Raw genomic sequence first — 27,678 nt, 5'->3', positions numbered from 1 at the left:
GGCCCATATGACATTTTTGGGGGTTACTATGAAAGATTTTGTGTGCCTACAAGATTCTGACCTACAGTGAAGAATACTACATTGCTATTACTAACCTATTAAAATAGCCACTGCAGTTCATTTGGTTGGACTTGTTCATGGTCAGTCTTCTAGCTAGCATTTCATTTATCCACTTTTCCTTTCTTAACTTCACAAACTTTTTTTAATCCAATTTTGAATTTTGCAAAATTAATTTGGTTTGGACTTTGTAGATACTGCTTATTTTTCTCTTTAGAAATTATTATATATCCAGACTTTTGATCATGCCCGTGTTCACCATGATATTAGTGATAAAATTTCTCTGTTTTTTCAAAATTTGGAGTGATGTACCTAAGCCCATTTCAAGCTACATTCTGGTTCACTAGATCAATTTTATCTTAGGTTTATGGAGACACTTTAAACTCGTACTGGGCCGGGCGCGGTGGCTCACACCTGTAATCCCAGCACTCTGGGAGGCCGAGGTGGGTAGATCACGAAGTCAAGAGGTGGAGACCCCAACATAGTAAAACCCTGTCTCTAAAAAAAAAATAAAAATAAAGAAAAAAAAATTAAAAGAAACCTTATACTGACTTCTCATCTATAACATTTGTTGATAAATGTTCCAATTCAGAGCTAGGTAGTTATGTGGTTTTTATTCTTTTTTGTCACATGGCTCTTCACTGCTGAGAGTTAATTTATTACATTACCTAATGCTTTTTGTAGAGGGCCATTGGTAAAATTTGTCAGCAATTTGATTTGATAAGCCTAAGTTAATAAAGCAGTTTGTGTAATTATCATCACTTATCTGAATAGTTTGACAGGCATTCACTGATTAACATACTAACATCTTGAGAAGTTTCATGTTTTCTAGACTCTTCAGTACCAAGGAGATGTTACTTTAAAGTAATGTGGTTTGCATATGTGTGTGTGTTAGATGAATCAGAAGTTATACATCAAACAAGCTTTCCATTCCCCCCACTTTTTTTTTTTTACTTTTTTTTTACAGCCCCTTTTGTTTTTTTAAAGAGATGGGGTCTTGCCATGTTTCCTAGGCTGGTCTCAAACTCATGGGATCAAGCAATCTGCCCACCACAGCATCCCAAAGTGCTAGGATTACAGGCAGGAGCCATCTTCCCTCGCCCTCTATTCCCTTGTTAGCAGTGGTTTTCCCGTCATTATAAAATGGCTTTACATTTTTTTTCTTTTTTTTTTTTTTTTTATAGAGGTGGGGTTTCACCATGTTGGCCAGGCTGGTCTCGAACTCCTGACCTCAGGTGATCCGCCCACCTTGGCCTCCCAAAGTGCTGGGATTACAGGCATGAGCCACTGTGCCTGGCCAAATTTTTTTTCTTTAATGAAACAAATACTTAGTGTACCTGTGTGCAACACAGTGTTGGGAACACTGAGAAACATGATAGTGCCAAGTTCTTAAAAAATAGAATTTGGCCAAGCAGGGCTCCATGGTTGATAAAAGTATATTACAGTCATGATGGTGTACCCATGTTTTATATGCCAAGCATTGCGCAAGACAGCTGTCCCCAATCTTTTTGGCACCAGGGACCGATGTCATGGAAAACAATTTTTCTGTGGGGGTACAATCCACAGCTCACTGCAACTTTGACCCCCGCCCCCACCCTCCCCAGGCTCAAATGATTGTCTTACCTCAGCCTCTTGAGTCGCTAGGACCACAGACACGTGACACCATGCCTGGCTAATTTTTTTTTTATATTTTGTAGAGACAGGGTCTCACTGTGTTGCCCAGGCTGGTCTGGAACTCCTGGGATCAGGTGATCCACCTGCTTCACCCTCCCAAAGTGTTGGGATTACAGGTGTGAGCCATCATGCCCAGCTCCTTTACACATGTTAAATCATCTAATATGTACAATTTGAAGTTGTAATTGTTATTCTTTTTATTGTAAAATACGCATACAAAATTCACGTGTACAGTTCAGTGGCATTAAGTACATTCACATTGTTGTGCAGTCATCACCACCATTCATCTCTAGAACTTTAATCTTCCTCAGTTTAAACTGTGTACCCATTAAACAGTAATTCCCTGTTCCCATGGACCCCAGCCCCTGTTTACTACCATTCTACTTTGTGTCTGTGAATCTGACCACTCTAGCTACTTGTATAAGTAAAATCTTACAATATTTGTCTTTTTGTGTCTGGCTTATTTCATTTAGCATTATGTCTTCACAGTACATCCGTGTGGTAGAATGTATCATGTTATTTCCATTTTACAGTAAAAGAAGCTAAACCCAAAGTCATATAGCTAATAAAGTAAAATTGAGATTGACACCAACTCTAAAAGTCAAGTCTGATGAAGAACGATTGATCTTGATTTATTTAGACTGTAGATACTTAGCTTGAGGAAGAGAACTTTTTGAATATTTGAAGAACTGTAATAAAAATTATTACTTACATAACTCTTCACTAGACTAATAGGTATAAATTAGAGGCAGGCAAATTTTGATTTAGTAGAAGGAATAATTTTCTAATAGACCTTTTTTTAGATGATACGGACTACCCTAAAATTGTTGGAAATAACCTTCCAAAGACTGCTGAATGCTCCTGTGACAGACGATATTACAAAGAAGTACAAAAGTTAAAATTGGTGAATTCTAAATGTTAATTCTTTGGCAGTCTGCATGGGAGCAAACCTTCAAGGCAGGCCGGGCACAGTGGCTCACGCCTAGCCTGCCACTGCTGTAATCCTAGCATTTTCAGAGGCCAAGGCAGGCAGATCACTTGAGGTTAGGAGTTTGAAACTAGTTCAACATGGTGAAACCCCATCTCTACTAAAAATACAAAAAAAGTAGCTGGGCCTGATAGTGGTTGCCTCTGATCTCAGCTACTTGGGAGGCTGGGGCAGGAGAATTGCTTGAACCTGGGAGGTGGAAGTTGCAGTGAGCCAAGATCATGCCATTGCATTCCAGCCTGGATGACAGAGCAAGACTCCCTCTCAAAAAAAAAAGGATACCTTCAAGACAAAGGGCTATGCTTAAGTGTGAGGAGATCTTTAGCAATGGGAGCATCGATGTTTCTCCTTTAAGTCTGTGGCACATTTCTCTGAATAGCCTCAGTAATGGCCAGTTGTTTTCCTCTTGAGGGTAGGTTTGAATTTTGAAAACTATTAGAAGTCATTATCATGCCTGGTGAATAAAAATGAGTTAGCGGGATACTTAAAAGTTCTCAGCAGTCCAGTGCTAATTTACCTTTTTCCTAGATTTACTTGCTTTTTGTCAGAAGCTTCCTGAACATTTAATGCCCTTTGGCTTTTGATGTTCATCACTTTTTTCTACTTCTCTTACCAAAATTTTACTTATTCTTCAGGCACAATGCAGATTTTCTTTCCTTTGTGAAATTCTCCAGAATTTTTAACTTGGTTTACTTCCTCTTCAATGTTAACCTATCACTGTTTGTTTATTCTTTTTTAGAGTATATTTAACACAACCACCTTGTACTTTTGTCTGTATAGTCTAGATTATGAGCAATGTAAGCAGGAGGATAGTATCATAATTCATTTTTATGTTTCTGAACAGGACCACAGTATAGTAAGAGTTCAGTTACATTAATTTAATTTAAATGAAATCAATATCGGGGCCAGGCGCGGTGGCTCACTCCTGTAATCTCAGCACTTTGGGAGGCCGAGGTGGGCGGATCACCTGAGGTTCAGAGACCAGCCTGACCAATATGGTGTAACCTTGTCTCTTTAAAATAAATAAATAAACTCTGTCTCTTAAAATAAAAATCAGTTTCAGTGATGTTAGGTTAACACGAGGTGAAACTATAAAATAATGAGATCAAATTTCTTACATGGTCTTTACGCCAGTTACCGATGAGATATTTCACACAGATTCTGAATAATGACAGTATCAAATTTGTACTTTCCCATGACGAATTAAAGAAGAAAACACGGTCTAGATATAGTGTCTGATTTTCAAAATAAATTTTTTTTCTTTTTTTTTTTTTTTTTGCTTGCCAATTTAACTGGATAAAATAAGTTTTAAAATTAACCAAAATACTGGCATGGCTCTGTTTCATAGGATTACAGAAGCACTTTGTTTTAGACTTCTTTGTACTTTTTGCAATTTCCAAGTTTTCTGATAGGAACATGAATTGCTTTTATAATTTAAAAAATCCTGTTGATAAAATTTAAGTCAGTTTCATTACTCTGTGATCATGTAGGGATCATAACATGATTTATTAAAAGCCTTGTTAGTGGTAGTTTTCCTTGTTATTTAGTGATAGCAAGATTATATATCAAAGATGGATAAATTTTGGCTTCAATAAATACGGTTTCATTTATTGAGTACCTCCCATAGGTGGAGCACTATGCTATAATGATAGCATATTTTTGATAGAATTGGAACCCAAGACACGTAAATGATCTTATGATCTATTATTATTGTTTGTTTTAAATTTAACAATATAATTGGTCAAAAAAACATTTATTGAACTGGATAGCACCCGGGACTGAAAGTGCTTTTGAATGCTTCTTATTCCTGTTCTTAACTTTGCATTTAAAAAATTAAATTCCACAGTGTAACTATTAAAATATTTATCAGATCTACCTAAATAAATCGTGTAATCTGTTTTCATGGAAAACACAACTTTGGTTTTAGGAATATCAGATAAGGAACCCAAAATTGTATAGCTCACATCCTGTGAGCCTTCTGGATCACTGATGCTGCTAATGCTCCTCAGTCCCATCTTCGAGGCCACCCTGTATTCAAATTCCTATGCTAAATTGCCCAGGGAACCTGATGCTGATACCCTGGTAGCCCAAAAAGACTACTTGCCTTCTACCTCCACTTAATGCAGACCCTTGCCTCCTTACCCTTCCACTAGGAACATACCCATAATGATATAAATTAACGTAATTTTGACACGATATTTTAAAAAGAGAATTTGGGCAGTAAATAGCAAAATTAAGGAGTTTCTTAATATAAATGTTTTGCGTTACCTGAATACACTATTCCTTATAGTAATGATCTGTACTAGCCAGAGCACATTGTTTGTGACTCCTGTTGGGCTAATTTTCTGTAGCAAAGATGAATTTGTAAAAGAATGTAGGTTTTAAGGCTTTGTTAATAATAAGTTATTTCACCTCTTTTATTTACTCAAAGTCATGTCTTCTGGGATCTTTCATATTGGTATCCAAATTATGGAGGAAATGAACAACTTTAGGACAAACTAGCTTAAGAGGAAGGTTTTAAATTAGGTGTTTAGGAGTGGCTCAAAAAATGCAAAACATGGTTTACTTTGGTCTGGGAAAGGTCTCAAATTCTGGAATAAAATAGAAATTAAAGACCAGAGGAAAAAATATTGATTATATCTCCTTGAAATGTGAAGAATAATAGATGCAAGATAATATAGTATCACAGTATTAGATATGAAATTTTTTTTTTTTTTAATTTTTTATTGGATTATAGGTTTTGGGGTACATGAGCAGAGCATGCAAGACAGTTGCGTAGGTACACACATGGCAGTGTGCTTTGCTTTTCTTCTCCCCTTCACCCACATTTGGCATTTCTCCCCAGGCTATCCCTCCCCACCTCCCCCTCCCACTGGCCCTCCCCTTTTCCCCCCAATAGACCCCAGTGTTTAGTACTCCCCTTTCTGTGTCCATGTGTTCCCATTTTTCATCACCCACCTATGAGTGAGAATATGCGGTGTTTCATTTTCTGTTCTTGTGTCAGTTTGCTGAGGATGATGTTCTCCAGATTCATCCAGGTCCCTACAAACGACACGAACTCATCATTTCTGATTGCTGCATAATATTCCATGGTGTATATGTGCCACATTTTTCCAATCCAGTCTATTATCAATGGGCATTTGGGTTGATTCCAGGTCTTTGCTATTGTAAACAGTGCTGCAATGAACATTCGTGTACATGTGTCCTTATAGTAGAACGATTTATAGTCTTTTGGATATATACCCAGTAATGGGATTGCGGGGTCAAATGGAATTTCTATTTCTAAGGCCTTGAGGAATCGCCACACTGTCTTCCACAATGGTTGAACTAATTTACACTCCCACCAACAGTGTAAAAGTGTTCCTTTTTCTCCACATCCTCTCCAGCATCTGTTGTCTCCAGATTTTTTAATGATCGCCATTCTAACTGGCGTGAGATGGTATCTCAATGTGGTTTGGATTTGCATCTCTCTGATGACCAGTGACGATGAGCATTTTTTCATATGACTGTTGGCCTCATATATGTCTTCTTTCGTAAAGTATCTGTTCATATCCTTTGCCCACTTTTGAATGGGCTTGTTTGTTTTTTTCCTGTAAATCTGTTTGAGTTCTTTGTAAATTCTGGATATCAGCCCTTTGTCAGATGGGTAGACTGCGAAAATTTTTTCCCATTCTGTTGGTTGCCGATCCACTCTAGTGACTGTTTCTTTTGCCGTGCAGAAGCTGTGGAGTTTCATTAGGTCCCATTTGTCTATTTTGGCTTTTGTTGCCAATGCTTTTGGTGTTTTGTTCATGAAGTCCTTGCCTACTCCTATGTCCTGGATAGTTTTGCCTAGATTTCCTTCTAGGGTTTTTATGGTGCCAGGTCTTATGTTTAAGTCTTTAATCCATCTGGAGTTAATTTTAGTGTAAGGTGTCAGGAAGGGGTCCAGTTTCTGCTTTCTGCACATGGCTAGCCAGTTTTCCCAACACCATTTGTTAAACATGGAATCCTTGCCCCATTGCTTGTTTTTGTCAGGTTTATCAAAGATTGTATAGTTGTATGTATGTTGTGTTGCCTCCGGTGCCTCTGTTTTGTTCCATTGGTCTATATCTCTGTTTTGGTACCAGTACCATGCTGTTTTGATTACTGTAGCCTTGTAGTATAGTTTGAAATCCGGTAGTGTGATGCCCCCCGCTGTGTTCTTTTTGCTTAGAATTGACTTGGCTATGCGGGCTCTCTTTTGGTTCCATATGAAGTTCATGGTGGTTTTTTCCAGTTCTGTGAAGAAAGTCAATGGTAGCTTGATGGGGATAGCGTTGATTCTGTAAATTACTTTGGGCAGTATAGCCATTTTCACGATATTAATTCTTCCTAACCATGAACATGGAATGTTTCTCCATGTGTTTATGTCCTCTCTGATTTCGTTGAGCAGTGGTTTGTAGTTCTCCTTGAAGAGGTCCCTTACGTTCCTTGTGAGTTGTATTCCAAGGTATTTTATTCTTTTTGTAGCAATTGCGAATGGCAGTTCGCTCTTGATTTGGCTTTCTTTAAGTCTGTTATTGGTGTAGACGAATGCTTGTGATTTTTGCACATTGATTTTATATCCTGAGACTTTGCTGAAGTTGTTTATCAGTTTCAGGAGTTTTTGGGCTGAGGCAATGGGGTCTTCTAGGTATACTATCATGTTGTCTGCAAATAGAGACAATTTGGCTTCCACCTTTCCTATTTGAATACCCTTTATTTCTTTTTCTTGCCTGATTGCTCTGGCTAGAACTTCCAGTACTATATTGAATAGGAGTGGTGAGAGAGGGCATCCATGTCTAGTGCCAGATTTCAAAGGGAATGCTTCCAGTTTTTGCCCATTCAGTATGATATTGGCTGTTGGTTTGTCATAAATAGCTTTTATTACTTCGAGATACGTTCCATCAATACCGAGTTTATTGAGGGTTTTTAGCATAAAGGGCTGTTGAATTTTGTCAAATGCCTTCTCTGCATCAATTGAGATAATCATGTGGTTTTTGTTTTTGGTTCTGTTTATGTGGTGAATTACGTTGATAGACTTGCGTATGTTGAACCAGCCTTCCATCCCCGGGATGAATCCTACTTGATCATGATGAATAAGTTTTTTGATTTGCTGTTGCAATCGGCTTGCCAATATTTTATCGAAGATTTTTGCATCTATGTTCATCATGGATATTGGCCTGAAGTTTTCTTTTCTCGTTGGGTCTCTGCCGGGTTTTGGTATCAGGATGATGTTGGTCTCATAAAATGATTTGGGAAGGATTCCCTCTTTTTGGATTGTTTGAAATAGTTTTAGAAGGAATGGTACCAGCTCCTCCTTGTGTGTCTGGTAGAATTCGGCTGTGAACCCGTCTGGACCTGGGCTTTTTTTGTGTGGTAGGCTCTTAATTGCTGCCTCAACTTCAGACCTTGTTATTGGTCTATTCATAGTTTCAGCTTCCTCCTGGTTTAGGCTTGGGAGGACACAGGAGTCCAGGAATTTATCCATTTCTTCCAGGTTTACTAGTTTATGCGCATATAGTTGTTTGTAATATTCTCTGATGATGGTTTGAATTTCTGTGGAATCTGTGGTGATTTCCCCTTTATCATTTTTTATTGCATCTATTTGGTTGTTCTCTCTTTTATTTTTAATCAATCTGGCTAGTGGTCTGTCTATTTTGTTGATCTTTTCAAAAAACCAGCTCTTGGATTTATTGATTTTTTGAAGGGTTTTTCGTGTCTCAATCTCCTTCAGCTCAGCTCTGATCTTAGTAATTTCTTGTCTTCTGCTGGGTTTTGAGTTTTTTTGATCTTGCTCCTCTAGCTCTTTCAATTTTGACGATAGGGTGTCAATTTTGGATCTCTCCATTCTCCTCATATGGGCACTTATTGCTATATACTTTCCTCTAGAGACTGCTTTAAATGTGTCCCAGAGGTTCTGGCACGTTGTGTCTTCGTTCTCATTGGTTTCGAAGAACTTCTTTATTTCTGCCTTCATTTCGTTGTTTACCCAGTCAACATTCAAGAGCCAGTTGTTCAGTTTCCATGAAGCTGTGCGGTTCTGGGTCGGTTTCTGAATTCTGAGTTCTAACTTGATTGCACTATGGTCTGAGAGGCTGTTTGTTATGATTTCAGTTGTTTTGCATTTGTTGAGCAGTGCTTTACTTCCAATTATGTGGTCAATTTTAGAGTAGGTGTGATGTGGTGCTGAGAAGAATGTGTATTCTGTGGATTTGGGGTGGAGAGTTCTGTAAATGTCCACCAGGTTTGCTTGCTCCAGGTCTGAGTTCAAGCCCTGGGTATCCTTGTTGATTTTCTGTCTGGTTGATCTGTCTAGTATTGACAGTGGAGTGTTAAAGTCTCCCACTATTATTGTGTGGGAGTCTAAGTCCTTTTGTAAGTCATTAAGAACTTGCCTTATGTATCTGGGTGCTCCTGTGTTGGGTCCATATATGTTTAGGATCGTTAGCTCTTCTTGTTGTATCGATCCTTTTACCATTATGTAATGGCCTTCTTTGTCTCTTTTGATCTTTGTTACTTTAAGGTCTATTTTATCAGAGATGAGAATTGCAACTCCTGCTTTTTTTTGCTTTCCATTAGCTTGGTAAATCTTCCTCCATCCCTTTATTTTGAGCCTTTGTATCCTTGCATGTGAGATGGGTTTCCTGTATACAGCACACTGATGGGTTTTGGCTTTTTATCCAATTTGCCAGTCTGTGTCTTTTGATTGGTGCATTTAGTCCATTTACATTTAGGGTTAATATTGTTATGTGTGAATTTGATACTGCCATTTTGATGCTAAGTGGCTGTTTTGCCTGTTAGTTGTTGTAGATTCTTCATTATGTTGAAGCTCTTTAGCATTCAGTGTGATTTTGGAATGGCTGGTACTGGTTGATCCTTTCTATGTGTAGTGCCTCTTTTAGGAGCTCTTGTAAAGCAGGCCTGGTGGTGACAAAATCTCTGAGTACTTGCTTGTTCGCAAAGGATTTTATTCTTCCTTCACTTCTGAAGCTCAGTTTGGCTGGATATGAAATTCTGGGTTGAAAGTTCTTTTCTTTAAGAATGTTGAATATTGGCCCCCACTCTCTTCTGGCTTGTAGTGTTTCTGCCGAGAGATCTGCTGTGAGTCTGATGGGCTTCCCTTTGTGGGTGACCCGACCTTTCTCTCTGGCTGCCCTTAGTATTCTCTCCTTTATTTCAACCCTGTTGAATCTGACGATTATGTGCCTTGGGGTTGCTCTTCTTGCGGAAAATCTTTGTGGTGTTCTCTGTATTTCCTGCAATTGAGTGTTGGCTTGTCTTGCTAGGTGGGGGAAATTTTCCTGGATGATGTCCTGAAGAGTATTTTCCAGCTTGGCTGCGTCAGCAGTGGGCGTGTATCTCAGTTGGGGCGGGTTGCCTCGGTAGTGGTGGACGCCCCTCCCCCACAGAGCGTCTCGGACCGTCTATTCGGGATAGTTTGAAATCGCGGTTTTGTTCGTCCCACTGGGTATCCCAATTCCTGCAATCCCCTGGGCTGGGCTACTGTCCAAGTCTCATTCAGTCTCAAGTCCAGCCCTCTCAAGTCTCAGGTTGCCGGTTCAACAGGGCACCCGGACAAGAGCGCCCTGTGGGGATTGCTGGGTAGGGCCGGCCGCCGCCGCCCCGGCTGCCGGCTTCGCCAGGCAGACCTACTGCCTGGCGTCCCGTGTCTTTTTTATACTTGGGAGTTTCCCCATTCTGTGGGCAACAAAGATCAGTCTGGAAATGCAGCACTGACTCACCGTTTGCAGATTCAACGAGAAGAGCTCCAATCCTGGGTTGTTCTCACAGCACCATCTTGAGTCCTCCTTCTGAAATTTTTGAAAATATTTGGAAAGATAAGACCAAGGAAGTTGTATTTAGTTAAAAATCAGATTTAGAATTAATGAGGATGAATCAAACATTGTCCCACTTCTGCGGTGTACTAGAACTGAAACTGCTCCCCCACAAATCCCTCCACTACTCCAGAGAGGAGCTACTGTTCCTCTCTCTGAGAAAGAGTAAGAAAATACCAATTATGTGTGGCTGTTGAGGCTTATTTTATTTGAAAAGTGTGAATGAGAAACAGGAGTGGGCCAAGCTAAGTCTGTGACTCTCGACTCCAGTAGTTTGAGGAATGGGATTTAATAGATGCTACCAAGTTAGGCTTTTAGTATGCATTTAATAACTAATCAGTGCTATTTTTTATAGTGATAATCAGACTAACTTGTGTGGTTTTGCTAATACCTATTTAGTAGATACAAAAAGAGTACTTTAGTAATTTTAGGCTGTGAATGCTTATATCTTTTGAGTGGGCCTACTCATTTCTTCTCTGAGTGGGAGATGATGAATCTTGTACAGTGAAATTCTTATTTGCCATTGGTTATACTTAGGATGGATCTGGAGTAGATTAAAAAGCAAAACCCAAAAAAACTGATGAATCCTAGAAACCTGAATCTGGAGGTTTGGAACTTGATGAGCAGGCACCATAAGTCTTCGTAGTAGCGCAGCCTGTGAGTGAGAGACTAACAACATTTATGTGAGGTATAATAATCTAGTTTTATCTTAATTCATCTTGAAATTTCTGTTGAACATCATGTCTGTCCAGTGATAACTGCTGTATAAATATTTGTTTAAATTACTGAGTGGAGCATAAGCTTTCAAGGTGTTCAAAGTTTGGCTAGGAGACAGAATGGACTCAATTCTGTTCTCTCTGAAACTAATAATATTTTCTAAAAGAAATGTTTATGTGGGCTTGAATGTGAGAGCTGGGACTTTGGATTTGGGTACAGATGGAAAGGTATTTTTTGCTGTGTGTGAAAATCAAGCATAGGGAAAAGAGCAAGTGATACATTTGACTAGGGTAGAGAAAAGACCTATGAAGATACTTAACTAAAGGGACATTTGTTAGGAAACAAGTGAGAAATAAAGTTGAGTCATTGAGTTGGAGATCATACTGTGAATGACCTGTGAAAGCTAGGAAGAGAGTTTTTGAATATTGGAATGCTCTTAACAAAAGCATTTTGGAGAGGTTAGTGTGGCAATAGTATGTAGGTGAGAACACAAGTCATAGCTACCTTTATTGGCTAGAAAACAGCCTCTGAGGTTGATGTCCACCTCTTGTGCCCTGAAGTATTCAAACCAAAGCATTGAATTCAAACCAGAGTATTGAGGCCACTGTGATACTATATCCATTTCCTACCAACCACTTAACATATGTTGCATGAAAACCATCACATCAAGCTAAATGACTAAAGATTAGGTCATTTACCTAAGAAGGACATAATAGATATCATTTTGGTTTCAAGATTTAGTTTCTCTTAAAAAACATTCACTGTGTTAAAAACTGTCATTTTGATCTTATTAATACTATTATAAGGATATTCTCAAAGCAGAATTTTGTAACCTTGACGTTTGGGTCAGATAACTCTTTGTTGTGGGTGCTGTTCTGTGCATTGTAGGATGTCTAGCAGCATCCCTGGCCAACCAGGAGTGACTCCAGACATTGCCAGGTGTCCTTTAGTGGCAAAATTGCCACAAGTTAAGGATGATTGCCTTGGCCGGGTGTAGTGGCTCATACCTGTAATCCAAGCACTTTGGAGGCCAAGGTGGGCGGATTACCTGAGGTTGGGAGTTCAAGACCAGCCTGACCAACATAGTGAAACCCTGTCTTTGAGGAAAAAAAAGAATGCTTGCCTTAAAGGATGCTTATGGTATGGTGTTAACGTGACCAGAAACATCAAGTACTACATTGCAGTAGTAAGTTTCATCTTCTGATTACTTTGCTCCATTTACATTTTCTGTGTCAAAAATAGTGCTTGATATGGTTTGACTATGTCCCTACCCAAATCTCTTCTTGAATTATACTCCCATAATCCCCATATGTTGTGGGAGATAATTGAATCATGGGGGCAGTTTCCCCTATGCTGTTCTCATTGTAGTAAATAAGTCTCACAAGATCTGATGGTTTTATCAAGGGTTTCGTCACAAGAGCTGATGGTTTTATCAGGGGTTTTCACTTTTGTGTCTCCCTCATTCTCTCTTTGCCTGCTGCCATCCATGTAAGATGTGACTTGCTCCTCCTTGTCTTCTGCCATGATTGTGAGGCTTCCCCAGCCATGTGGAACTGTAAGTCCAATTAAGCCTCTTTTGTAAATTTCCCATTCCCAGGAATGTCTTGATCAGCAGCATGAAAACTGACTAATATAGTGCTGTTCTGAAAATTAGGAATAACTGAAGTGATTGGGTACTACTTGAGGGTCAATGGAGTGCTAACCAGATGAGGTGCCAGAACAGTAGATTTAAATTAGAACTGCCTTGGGGAAACTGAAATGAATGGTTACCCGAGAAGTAATTAAATATTTATTGAGTCAGGGGTGGGGTGGGGGTGAACACTGTCTGTAATGAGAGGAAATAGGCATAAGAACTTTGATGGTTGGAAAGATTCATTAAAGTCTTCAAAAAAGACTTCATGGTCAGTCTTGAACTCTCCTTAAAGTAAGGCTGGGTTAAATTAAAAAAGGAAATTCTTTTTTTTCCCTTATAGTGAAAAGAACTGTGAACAAAGAATCCATAGATGAAACTCTCCATGCTGTATGAAACAAACATTTATTTGGTCAGTTTCGCTGAACACAGGTTTTTTTTTTTTTACTGGAGTCAAGCTCAAAGGACATAGCTTTGAATCTGAACACAGGATTTTGAAAACTAAGCTGTGGAGTATGTCTGATTAGAAAGTTTTTAAGCTGTGAAACAGTGTTACATAGATCTGTGTTTTAGAATGTTAGTGGTAGAGTGTTGATAGATTGGAAGTATGAAAGTCTGCTAGGTATGGAGAAAACAGTTAAGATTATTCTAACAGTCCGTATTTGATAAGATGGGGCCTAGACTAGAGCAAGGTCAGTGGAAATGAAAAGGAAGGGATGGATTTAAGAAGCATTAGTGAATCAATATGCTATGTCAATTGAATATAAAGAGATACAGTCAGTATTAGCTCAGACAGTTTCATTTATTGACTGCAAAAGAGGTTACTGTTTTGAGGGTTTTTTGGGGGATGTCCATAGGAAGCAGTTTAGAGCTCTGTGATTGGCACTGAGGAGAAAGATTAGAACTAGTAGTATTAGAAAATTATGTATGTCCAAAACCCAATAGTTGATTATGGCAAAACAGCACCAAAAACTTTCCAATAAGAAAAAAGTTGGCCGGGCGTGGTGGCTCAAGCCTGTAATCCCAGCCCTTTGGGAGGCCGAGGCGGGTGAATCACGAGGTCAAGAGTTCGAGACCATCCTGGTCAACATGGTGAAACCCCGTCTCTACTAAAAATACAAAAAATTAGCTGGGCACGGTGGCGTGTGCCTGTAATCCCAGCTACTCAGGAGGTTGAGGAAGGAGAATTGCCTGAACCCAGGAGGCGGAGGTTGCGGTGAGCTGAGATCGCGCCATTGCACTCCAGCCTGGGTAACAAGAGTGAAACTCTGTCTCAAAAAAGAAAAAAGAAAAAAGTTACCTGATAAACATAGAATTAAATAGTAGGAAGAAGTATTGAGTTGTATCTTGAGAGGCAACAGTTGATAGAATAACAAAAACATTGTGGGCTATATAAAGTGAAGAAATAGAAGAGCTCATTTTTTATACTATATATGCATTTTCAGACCCTCAAATCAACTTCTAGCTTTTGTAATTAAACAAGTGATATAGAAAAACTGATGGGAAAGGGAAAAAGTTAAGGGATTAGAGAGTAGGTTAAATTTAGCCTCTTACAGAAATTGGGATACTTTGATTATTTTCACTTTGGAGAGAGATCCTGGTTAATGGTTATGCGTTTTTTGTTTCTTAAGGCTGAATCTCACTCTGTTGCCCAGGCTGGAGTACTCTGGCACAATCTCGGCTAACTGCAATTTTTGCCACCCTGGTTCAAGCAATTTCTTGCCTCAGCCTCCTAAGTAGCTGGGATTACAGTTGCCCACCACCATGCCTGGCTAACTTTTGTCTTTTTGGTAGAGACGGGGCTTTGCCATCTTGGCCAGGCTGGTCTCAAATTCCTGACCTCAGGTGATTTGCCTTCCTTGGCCTCCCAAAGTGCTGGCATTATAGGCATGAGCCACTGTGCCCGGCCTGTTGTGGATATTTTGAAAGGAACAAATGATGAAATGATTATGAATTAAAATAGGAAAAATTTAATTTAGCCGATCTTACAACTGATAACCAAATGGTTAGGACCAAGAAAAAAATGTAAGATTTTCATTGTTACAGTATTTCAGGGAAAAAATGCCATGCTTTTTTGAATTTTGAATTCTTTATACTTATTTCCTTGAGTTCCTTTTTTATTGTGTGCCAGGAAGTTTTCTTTGCAAATAAGGAGGCATAAGGGATGATGTGAAATATTCTTATTCCTGTTCTTGAGAAGCTTAGAATCCCATGTGAAAACAGTTATAAAATTATATGCAAATTGTGTATATACACAGAATTACAAATTCTAACAATGGAGGATTAGATTAGGTTTTCTCTAGGACTGTGAATTCTACTAATTCACTGTCTGTCTTACCTCTTACTCTGGCATGTAACATAAAAATATTGTTTAACATTGTTTAGCACTTTAAGTTGTTGAGGTTAAACACATTTAATATACATATATTTTATATATTTATAAATATATAAATGTAGATTATATCTAATTACATATATTTAAATTTTTCTCATCTGGTTCATAATATCACAAAGTAGGTAAAATATTTTAATTTTATTATGACTCAAACTAATTTTAGAATCTATAGGAATACTGCAGATAGAAAATTCTCTGAGGTGACAATTTTTAAATTTTTACTGTATTAATAAACCTTCATTTTTCATGTTTTGTGGATTCAAACTTTATGTTCCTGTATCTTTTCCAAGATAATTTATTTGTAGATGCTTTATCAACAGTATGAAAAAGTGTTAATTTTTAAAACCTAAATTATTAAGTTGACAAAAAAATTAAGTTGCTATATTATAGCAGTATGCATTAGTACTATCTTGGATTTGAAGAATATATCATTTGCTAAAAGTATGACGTTTTAGCGAGGAACTAATGTGGTTTCTCTTTTTTTTCCCCCCTTTTTTTTTTTGAAGACAAGGTTTCACCATGTTGGTCAGGCTGGTTTTGAACTCCTGACCTGAGGTGATCCGCCCACCTTGGCCTCCAAAGTGCTTGGATGACAGGCGTGAGCCACCATGCCTGGCCAGAACTAACGTGTGGTTTCTATGGATAAGGTCCTGTTTTAGCCATTAAAAAGCAAAGCATTCTAAAAGAAATTGCGTGGATTACATATGTATGTAATGATTGTATATATTATATATGTACATATCCATACATATACCCATGTATGTTTTCTGTGAACTAAAAACTTCTTGTGTTAGTAATTGCTATCTATATATGCAATTGTAGCTGAAAAGATCTGTATTAATATACATAAGACTGTCTTGCAGCTATTGCCACAAATTGCAGAGTCTGGAATAATTTGAGACTCCAGGTCTTTCAGATGTCTTCTCTCAAAAAGAAGCAACTCAATTTCTGATTGATGCAGTCTAGGTTGGTCTCACTGTAGCTAGTGTTTCCCAGCATTCCCAGGTGCTTATGGCTCAGCACTAGAAGGTTTGTTCTTTAAAGACTTAATTCTCAACCTCAAGTTTAGTGACACGGCAAGGAATATCAAAATTGTTTTGATTCTCTTAAAATTAAAACAACCCATGTCATACTGGAATGGGAATAAAGTGAGTCATGAAATGAAAATGGAAGCTTAATTGCTATTTCTAAAAGTTTGAAATTCACTTCTTTAAAAGCCTTTCTTCACTTTACTCTGCTTGCTTTGCACTGTTTTTTGAACCATGCTGTTTTGTGTTCCATCATACATAACTGTTTATATACATGTATATCCTTCCCTACAACTAACATTGCTTCAGTGCTTGGAAATAGCTCTATTCTAAAACTTTATTGAGTTTGCCTTGCTAATAATTATTAGTATTATTGATAATATTTTTGATATTTCTCTAAAAACCAGAAGAACATGTTATATATATTTATATAAATATAGTATTATATGTCTTTTACTCACCTGATGGGTCAAATATAATAGTAAAATAGCACTATGATCAATCTAGAAATTCAAAAAGACATTATATATTTGAATTGAATGTTTTTCTTCAATTTAATTGTGATTTTTGGTTATAATAGTAGGTGGGATTGATTAAAGCTTTATATTTTATAGTTGGTGAGGCTTAAGAGAAAAGAGCAGGGAACATTGTGGCTATTAGAATGATTGCTATATTGAAGTCTCTTGTTTGTTTGTTTCTGTTTCGAGAGACAGTGTTTCTCTCTGTTGCCCAGGCTGGAGTGCAGTGGCATGGTCATAGCTCACTGCAGCCTTGAACTCATGGGCTCAAGCAGTCCTCCCACCTCAGCCTCCCAAGTAGCTGGGACTACAGGCTCTTGCCACCATGGTTCACTGATAATTTTTTAAAAACTTTTGTACAGACAGTGTCTCATTATGTTGCCCAAGTTGGTCTTGAACTCCTGGCCTCTAGTGATCCTCCTACCTCAGCCTTTTACAGTATTGGGATTACAGATGTGAGTCACCATGCCTGGCCCTATTAAATTCTTTAATTTAGGAATCTTTTATATTCTCTTAAGCAATGCTATTAGGCAGTAAAGTATAATATTTAAGAGTACTACTTCACCACGCCCAGAGAATTTTGGTTTTGCCATTTAATAGCTATGCCACTTTGGACAAGTTACTTATCTCACTTGTCTCAGTGACCTCATCTTTAAAATGGAGATTATAATAATACCTATTTTATAATTTTGTAATGAAGATTAAGAGAGCTACTATATTTAAAATACTGAAACAATGCCCAACATTTAATGAGCATTTGATACAGTATAAATTATAGTAATTGCTATTACCACATTGACTAAGAAAGCTTATTAAAGCATTATAAGCAATGTATCCTAATGGTTTAGAATTACTAAATTATATTTGCTTGGGAGTAAAACCAAAGATACTTGTATTTTTTTGTTTTTATTTTTTGAGACAGAGTTTTATTCTTGTCGTCCAGGCTGCAGTACAATAGTGCGATCTCAGCTCAGTACCTCCGCCTCCCAAGTTCAAGCCATTCTCCTCACTCAGCCTCCCAAGTAGCTGGGATTACAGGCACCTACCACCACGCCCAGACAATTTTTGTATTTTTAGTAGAGACGGGGTTTCACCATGTTGTCAAGGCTGGTCTTGAACTCCTGACCTCAGGTGATCGACCTGTCTTGTCCTCCCAAAGAGCTGGGATTACAGGCATGAGCCACCTTGCCCAGCCCAAAGATAAGATAAACTTTTATTAATGAAGGTTTTTTTAATGATAGATGTATAAAAATGGAAACAAGATTAGTCTCAAAGTGGCCACTTTGATCTAATTTACTTTGGTGTGCTCCCTTTATCTCTTTTCATATTGCTTTTTAAAACATAGACATGGTTTTCTATTCACTGTTAATTCAGATCCAAATATTTGTACATATGTAGTGTCTGTGTTGGGGATTATGCTTTGGATGTCGTGAAGACTGTTCTGCATTGAATGTAGCTTACTCAGTGAATAGGTAGAGGGGGATGGTTTTGAGGTAGTAGAAGTCTGATTATTTCCCTCAGCCTATAAAAAATTTGCATCTAAAGAAATTTATTTCAGTAATACTTTTAGCATAACATTTATTTTTATCTTAAATTTAAATCATTTTTGTCCTTGCCTTCAGTAGCCTACTTTCAGCTAGCTACAATATGAAAAATGATTACTATGGTTACCAAATATTCAGCAAAGTAACTACTGTCTCCTTTCCTCTCACTATTATTTAATTATTAATGTATGTCTACCATGTGTAGACATACATTAATAATGTGAAGGAAAGTCTAGAGAGACATACGCCAAATTGTAAATAATTTTGGGGTGTAATTTTGATAGAAAAAGGGAGATTATTTTTTATATTTGTATACTTCTAGAGAGACATACGCCAAATTGTAAATAATTTTGGGGTGTAATTTTGATAGAAAAAGGGAGATTATTTTTTATATTTGTATACTTCTGTATTTGTATACACTTAAAAATAGTTATATTCTTAGTTGTCTTTAATCACCATATTATACAGGTATGTGTGACATATGGGCCAAATTACATTTATAACAACTCTCAGTATTTAACAGTGTATTTAAATTGTATTTAATGGTGTTTAGGTCCTTTGTAATGATTGTTCTAAGGAAAAAAAATGGGATCTCAAAAGGCCAGTTTATTTCTATCAGATTTTAACAGTCTTATTGAGATGTGATTTGTATATCGTAAAATGCACCAGTTTAAACTGTGCTATGGGCTGGGCACAGTGTCTCATGCTTTTAATTCCACTTTGGGAGGCTGAGGCAGGTGGATCACTTGAGGTCAGGAGTTCAAGACCAGGTTGGCCAATGTGCCAAAACCCAGTCTCTACTAAAAATACAAAAATTAGCCAGCAGGCTGGTGTGCATGCCTGTAATTCCAGCTACTCAGGAGCCTGAGGTATGAGACTTGCTTGAACTTGGGGGACGGAGGTTGCAGTGAGCTGAGATCATGCCACTACACTGCAGCCTGGGAGATGAAGTGAGACTGTCTCCAAATAAATTAATAAATAGATAAAAATAAGAAAGTATACTGTGGTTTTCAGTGTTTGGTGGTTTTCAATATATTCACAGAATTGTACAGCCATCACCATAATTTAGTTTTAGTATATTTCCAGCATACCCAAAAGAAACTGTGTACTCATTAGTAGTCATTTGCCATTCCTTCTCTCTACCCCCTCATCCATCTCCAGGCAACTGCTGATCAACTTGTCTCAGATTTGCCTATTCTAGACGTTCCTTATAAATGGTATCATACAATCTGTGGTGTTTGTGACTGGCTTCTTTTACTTAGCATAATGTTTGAAGTTCATGTTGTAGCATTTTTATTGCCTCCAACACATTTTTTTAAATGTCTCATTTCAAATTATAAATACCAAGTCAAAAAAATTCAAACAGGACAAAAACGAATGACATATAAAGTAAGTCTCTTATTAGAATGGGGGTAAGGGGGCCGGGCACAGTGGCTCACAGGAGGCCGAGGTGGGCAGATCATGAGGTCAGGAGTTTGAGAATAGCCTGGCCAAATATGGTGAACCCCTGTCTCTACTAAAAATTCCGAGATTAGCCAGGCGTGGTGGCATGAGCCTATAATCCTAGCTACTTGGGAGGCAGAGACAGTAGAATCACTTGAAACCAGGAGGCAAAGGTTGCAGTGAGCCAAGATCACATGACCACACTCCAGCCTGAGCCACGGAGAGACTCCATCTCAAAAATAATAATAATGGGAGTAAGGGGCAGAATTTCCTTTTTGATAGGATGTATCTAAATGTCCAGAAAGATACTTTCTTAAAACATTTTGCATCAATGTTGTACATAGTGGGGACACCTAATACAATCCTACTAGAGATGTTTCAGGAAAGTTTTCCTGAAGAATTGACATTTAAGCTGATATCCAGTAGAAAACAGAGAAGAGCTGGGTGAAGATGAACAAGGGAGGCAGGGTAAACAAAAAGTGGAATAAGACTTGTTGCAAGGGGAACAATATGCACAAATGACCTGGCAAAAGTGTTGGGCTTTCCAGGCATAGACATTAATTCCATATGGTTGCTATTTAAATTTGTACGGTAGAGGAAGGTGAGAAATGAAGCTAAAGAAGTACTATAACCGTTAAATCATTGGTTAGGTCTCAAGGTGGTAGGGATCATTTTTGGAAAAAACTCCATCCTAAAGGCAGAGGGAAGCTGGCACAGAATTTTTAGCAAAAGAATACTAGTAAAGTCAGTTTTGTATTTCAGAAAACACTAGCTGCAGTGTACAAGATGAATTTGAAGAGTAGGCAAGACCAGAGATTTTCAAAATTAAAATTTTTTTTCAAAATGGTTTTATCCATATCCATTCTTTGCCCTTTGCATTTTTTTAATTGCATTTTAGATTTTGGGGTACATGTGAAGAACATGCAAGATAGTTGCATAGGTACACACATGGCAGTATGATTTGCTGCCTTCCTCCCCTTCACCCATATCTGACATTTCTCCCCATGCTATCTCTCCCCAACTCCCCATCCCCTGCTGTCCCTCCCCTATTCCCCCCAACAGACCCCAGTATCTAGTGCTCCCCTCCCTGTGTCCATGTGTTCTCATTGTTCAACACCCTCCTATGAGTGAGAACATGCGGTATTTCCTTTTCTTCTGTCAGTTTGCTGAGAATGATGGTCCAGGTTCATCCATGTCCCTACTAAAGACATGAACTCATCGTTTTTGATGGCTGCATAATATTCCATGGTGTATATGTGCCACATTTTCCCTGTCCATTCTATCATCGATGGGCATTTAAGTTGGTTCCAGGTCTTTGCTATTGTAAACAGTGCTACAGTGAACATTCGTGTGCATATGTCCTTACAATAGAACGATTTATAATCCTTTGGATATATATGCAGTAACGGGATTGCTGGGTCAAATGGAATTTCTATTTCTAGGTTCTTGAGGAATCACCACACTGTCTTCCACAATGGTTGAACTAATTTACACTCCCACCAGCAGTGTAAAAGTGTTATTTCTCCACATCCTCTCCAGCATCTATTGTCTCCAGATTTTTTAATGCTCGCCATTCTAACTGGCGTGAGATGGTATCTCAATGTGGTTTTGATTTGCATCTCTCTGATGACCAGTGACGATGAGCATTTTTTCATATGATTGTTGGCCTCGTGTATGTCTTCTTTGGTAAAGTGTCTGTTCATATCCTTTGCCCACTTTTGAATGGTCTTGTTTGTTTTTTTCTTGTACATCTGTTTTAGTTCCTTGTAGATTCTGGATATCAGCCCTTTGTCAGATGGGTAAACTGCAAAAATGTTTTCCCATTCTCTTGGTTGCCGATTCATTCTAATGTCTGTTTCTCTTGCCGTGCAGAAGCTGTGGAGTTTGATTAGGTCCCATTTGTCTATTTTGGCTTTTGTTGCCAGTGCTTTTGGTGTTTTGTTGATGAAGTCCTTGACTACTCCTATGTCCTGAATGGTTTTGCCTAGATTTTCTTCTAGGGTGTTTGTGGTGTTAGGTCTTATGTTTAAGTCTTTAATCCATCTGGAGTTAATTTAGTGTAAGGTGTCAGGAAGGGGTCCAGTTTCTGCTTTCTGCACATAGCTAGCCAGTTTTCCCAACATCATTTATTAAATAGGGAATCCTTTCCCCATTGCTTGTTTTTGTCAGGTTTGTCAAAGATAAGATGGTTGTAGATATGTTGTGTTGCCTCCGAGGCCTCTGTTTTGTTCCATTGGTCTATATCTCTGTTTTGGTACCAGTACCATGCTGTTTTGATTACTGTAGCCTTGTAGTATAGTTTGAAGTCTGGTAGTGTGATGCTTCTTCCTTTGTTATTTTTGCTTAGAATTGACTTGGCTATGCAGGCTCTCTTTTGGTTCCATATGAAGTTTAATGTGTTTTTTTTAGTTCTGTGAAGAAGGTCATTGATAGCTTGATGGAGACAGCATTGAATCTGTAAATTACTTTGAAGAGCATGGTCATTTTCACGATCTTGATTCTTCCTAACCATGAAGATGGAATGTTTCTCCATATGTTTGTGTCCTCTCTTATTTCATTGAGCAGTAGTTTGTAGTTCTCCTTGAAGAGGTCCTTTACATCCTTGTTAGTTGTATTCCCAGGTATTTTATTCTCTTTGTAGCAATTGTGAATGGCAGTTCATTCTTGATGTGACTCTCTTTAAGTCTGTTATTGGTATATAGGAATGCTTGCTATTTTTGCACATTGATTTTGTATCCTGAGACTGCTGAAGTTGCTTATGAGTTTCAGGAGATTTTGGGCTGAGACGATAGCGTCTTCTAGATACACAATCATGTCGTCTGCAAACAGACAATTTGACTTTCTCCTTTCTTATTTGAATACCCTTTATTTCTTTTTCTTGCCTGATTGCTCTGGCTTTTGCCGATTTTTGATTTAAATCCATTGTGGTTAGAAACCATACTTTAAAGAATTTCAGTTTTTAAAAATATAGTAAGACTTGTTTTATGTCCTAGCCAATGGTCTGTCCTGGAGAATGTTCCATGTGTAATTAAAAAGAATGTGTTTTCTGTTATTGTTGGATGGAATGTCCCATAAATGGTTAAGTAAAGTTGGTTGATAATGTTGCTGAAGTCTTCTGTTTTTTCGGAGTCTCCATCTAGTTCTTTTTTTTTTCAGTTATTACGAGTTGGCTATTGAAACCCTAAAACAAAATTTCTGAATTGTTTAATTTTTTTTCGGTTCTACTGCTTTTGTTAGGTATGTTTAAATTTATAATGTTGTATCTTCCTGATGTATTGAAATGTTGCTTTTTGTTTCTAGTAATTTTTTTTTAATCTTAAAGTCTATTTTCTAACAGTAGTCACTCCAGCTCTTGTAGTTACTCTTGCATGGTCTGTTTTTCCCCCATTATTTTACTTTCAGCCTATTTTACAAATTTGAATCTAAGGTATTTCTTTTTTAGACAGCATATTGTTGTGTCTTATTTTTTCATCCATTCTATCTGCATTTGAGTAGGATGTCCCAGTGCCTTGTTTTGCCTGGTTGGAGGCTCAGCTCCCCATTGGGCCTTCATGAGTTAATTTTAGTAGTAATAGGATAATGAGCAATGTTTGTTTGTTTTAAGCTAGTACAAACTTGTTAAATCTCAGCCTGTTTTAGGTTGCATTAACTGTCAATAAACTCACTATGTTCATTGGAATTGTGTTCCTCTTGATTAAACCATGTTCTTTGATTTAAGAAATTCTAAAGCGTCAAAGAGAAAAAAAAGTTATAGTGGGAAAAAGTTATTTTGAACAAGTCCATGTGTTTCTAAGAAATAAGCAAAGAATATGTTTAGTTACTACAAATACATTTATTTCTAATGAGAGTTTATTTAGGATTTCCTTTAAAATTTAGGGGCTTAAACAACTCAATCCTGCTAAAGATGGATTCAGTTATGTCATACAACTCAGCTCATGTGTCCTTTGGCGGATTTAGAAATATGTACTTTGAAACCTAACCAAAGGTTACCTGAGCAAGGAATTTTGTGCCAATATCATATGGGCCAAAGCCCTTTGTTTCTAGATTTCAGGTAGTTGTATATAGGGACACTGAAATAAGATAGAGTGATAGAATGTAGAGACGATCCAAGATGGCCGTTTAGGAGCAGCTCCAGGATTGCAGCTCCCACTGTAAGCGCAGAGGGTGAGTGGATGCCGCATTTCCAGATGGATGTTTATTGCCCACAGACCAGGAGATTCCCAGGCGGAGAAGCCCCACGGGTTGCCAGTGCGGCTGTTTTGGCCCACGCGGCTGTTTTGCTGGCACCCCAGTGTGGCGGTTCTCTGTACAATATATACTGGTTTGGTTGCCCTTTTAAGCTGGCGATTGCAGCTCCGGGAAGGCAGAGTCGCCCATTCATCTGTTTAAACAGGGGACTGAAATGGAGCCAGGCCAGGAGATTCCCAAGCGAAAAAGCGCCACATATCTCAGCGCTGTTGTTTCAACTGGCTCAGTGGGTCACCGCACAAGAAATCACACAGATCCTGGTGCCTTTTCAGCAGGTGACTGGAACACCTGGGATAGAGTCAACCATTCAACTTAAAAAAAAGGCTCTGAGGCAGGGAGCCAGGTGATCAAGGCTCGGCAGGTCCCACCCCCACAAAAAAAAAAATATTCAAATTTCCAGCAATTGGAAACACTCTGGGTTGAGAGTTTCACAGCAAGCACAGCTGAACCCGGGATGGTCCAGCTGTGTGTCAGAGGGGCATCCGCCATTACCGAGGCACTCCACCCCTACGGAGGTAGTCCACCATTGCTGCGGCAGCCTGCCGTTGCCGAGGCAACCCGCCATTACAGAAGTGGGCCACCATTGCCGAGGCAGTTCTAATCACACCCATATAAACAGGACTGCAGGGAAGTTCACATGGCAGCAGGGAGGAGCCCACAGCAGCTCAGCAAAGCCTCTGCAGGGAGACAGTGACTGGGCTGCCTCCTTGCTGGACAGGGCAGCCCTGAAAAACAAAGGCAGCAGCACAATGGAAACTCATAAATAAAGCCCTAATTCCCCAGGACAGAGCACTTGGGGAAAAAAAGGGGGTTTATGAGTTCTGCTGCAGCATACTTAAACATACCTGCCCAGCAGCTCTGAATGAACAATGGAGCTCACAGCTCAGCACTTGAGCTTGTATAAAGGACAGACTGGTCTCCTCAAGCAGCTCCCTGACTCCCATATATCCAGAGTCACCTCACAAAGGACAGATCAGGCAGACATTTGGCAGGCATCATTCTGGGACAAAGATAGCAGAAGAAGAAACTGGTAGTAACCCTTACTGTTCTGCAGCTGCTTCAGGTGATCCCCAGGCAAGCACGGCCTGGAGTGGACCTCAGCAGTCCTACAGCAGAGGGGCCAGACTGTTAGAAGGAAAACTAAGAAACAGAAATAACTTTATCATCAACAAACTGGACGTCCACTCAGAGACCCAAATTGAAAATCAGCAACTACAAACACAGGTGGATAAATCCACAACAGTGGGAAGAAACCAGCACAAAAAGGAGGAAAACACCCAAAACCAGAACACCTGTCCTCCTGCAAGGGATCACAATTCCTCACCAGCAAGGGAACAAGGCTGGATGGAGAAAGAGTGTGATGAAATGACAGAATCAGACTTCAGAAGGTAGGTAATGAGAAACTTTTGTGAGCTAAAAGAACATGTTCTAACCCAAGGCAAAGAAACTAAGAACCTTGAGAAAAGATTAGATCAAATGCTAACAAGAATGGACAACTTAGAGAGGAATATAAGTGAATTGATGGAGCTGAAAAACACAACACGGGAACTTAGCGAAGCATGCACAAGTTTCAGCAGCCGAATTGACCAAGCAGAAGAAAGGATATCAGAGGTCGAAGATCAACTCAATGAAATAAGACGAGAAGGCAAGATTAGAGAAAAAAAGCATAAAAAGGAATGAACAAAGTCTCAGGAAATGCGGGACTATGTGAAAAGACCTAATCTACATTTGGTAGGTGTATCTGAATGTGACAAAGAGAATGAATCCAAGCTGGAAGATACGCTTCAGGATATTATCCAGGAAAACGTCCCCAACCTAGCAAGGCAGGCCAGTATTCAAGTCCAGGAAATACAGAGAACATCACAAAGATATTCCCCAAGAAGAGCAACCCCAAGGCACATAATTTTCAGATTCATCAGGGTTGAAATGAAGGAGAAAATGCTAAGGGCAGCCAGAGATAAAGGTCGGGTTACCCACAAAGGGAAGCCCATCAGACTTAGAGCAGATCTCTCAGTGGAAACCCTACAAGGCAGAAGAGAGTGGGGACCAATATTCAACATCGTTAAAGAAGAGAACTTTCAACCCAGAATTTCATATCCAGCCAAATTAAGCTTCATAAGTGAAGGAAAAATAAAATCCTTTGCGAACAAGCAAGTACTCAGAGGTTTTGTCATCACCAGGCCTGCTTTACAAGAGCTCCTAAAAGAGGCACTACACATAGAAAGGAACAACTAGTACCAGCCACTCCAAAAACGTACCAAATAGTATAGAGCATCAACAGAATGAAGCATCTGCATCAACTAATGGGCAAAACAGCCAGCTAGCGTTAAATGGCAGTATCAGAGTCACACATAACATATTAACCCTAAATGTAAATGGACTAAATGCCCCAATCAAAAGACACAGACTGGCAAATTGGATAAAAAGCCAAAACCCATCGGTGTGCTGTATTCAGGAAACCCATCTCACATGCAGGGATACACAAAGGCTCAAAATAAAGGGATGGAGGAAGATTTACCAAGCAAATGGAGAGCAAAAAAAAGCAGGAGTTGCAATTCTCGTCTCTGATAAAATAGACTTTAAAGCCACAAAGATCAAAAGAGATAAAGAAGGTCATTAAATAATGGTAAAAGGATTGATACAACAAGAAGAGCTAACGATCCTAAATATATACGCACCCAATACAGGAATACCCAGATACATAAGGCAAGTTCTTAATGACTTACAAAGAGACTTAGACTCCCACACAATAATAGTGGGAGACTTTAACACCCCATTGTCAGTATTAGATCAACCAGACAGAAAATTAACAAGGACATCTAGGACTTGAATTCAGACCTGGAACAAGCAAACCTAATAGACATTTACAGAACTCTCCACCCCAAATCCACAGAATATACATTCTTCTCAGCACCACATCACACCTACTCTAAAATTGACCACCTAATTGGAAGTAAACCACTCCTCAGCAAATGCAGAAGAATGGAAATCATAACAAATAGTCTCTCAGACCACAGTGAAATCAAGTTAGAACTCAGAATTGAGAAACTAACTCAGAACCACACAGCTTCATGGAAACTGAACAACTGGCTCTTGAATGTTGACTGGTTAAACAATGAAATGAAGGCAGAAATAAAGAAGTTCTTCGAAACCAACGAGAACAAAGACGCAACATACCAGAATCTCTGGGACACATTTAAAGCAGTCTCTAGAGGAAAATATATAGCAATAAGTGCCCACACAAGAAGAGTGGAGAGATCCACCCTATCGTCAAAATGGAAAGAGCTAGAGGAGCAAGATAAAAAAAACTCAAAACGTAGCAGAAGACAAGAAATAACTAAAGTCAGAGCAGAACTGAAGGAGATAGAGACACGAAAAACCCTTCAAAAAATCAGTAAATTCAGGAGCTTGTTTTTCGAAAAGATCAACAAAATAGATCACTAGCCAGATTAATAAAAAAGAAAAGAGAATAACCAAATAGATGGAATAAAAAACGATAAAGGGGATATCACCACAGATTCCACAGAAATTCAAACCATCATCAGAGATTATTACAAACAACTCTATGCACATAAACTAATAAATCTGGAAGAAATGG

General features: G+C 38.7%; 1 protein-coding gene across 4 annotated transcripts in view; it reads left to right on the top strand.

Annotated features, from left to right (window-relative positions):
- Positions 1-27,678, top strand: part of SLAIN2 (SLAIN motif family member 2) — an 88,827-nt gene that overhangs the window by 4,935 nt on the left and 56,214 nt on the right. Inside the window, exon 2 of one of the 4 annotated variants that reach the window (XM_078367255.1) lies at positions 12,768-12,829. The exons of the other annotated variants lie outside the window; for them this stretch is intronic. The gene's annotated coding sequence lies outside the window, so the exon portion shown is untranslated. The remainder of the gene's footprint in view (positions 1-12,767; positions 12,830-27,678) is intronic. 4 annotated transcript variants of the gene reach the window in all.

Source organism: Callithrix jacchus, chromosome 3 (genome assembly GCF_049354715.1).
Source record: "Callithrix jacchus isolate 240 chromosome 3, calJac240_pri, whole genome shotgun sequence".
In the NCBI taxonomy this organism is placed as follows: domain Eukaryota; kingdom Metazoa; phylum Chordata; class Mammalia; order Primates; family Cebidae; genus Callithrix; species Callithrix jacchus.
Note: the sequence above shows the minus strand (reverse complement) of the source record. Positions and strands in the feature narration are given on the sequence as shown.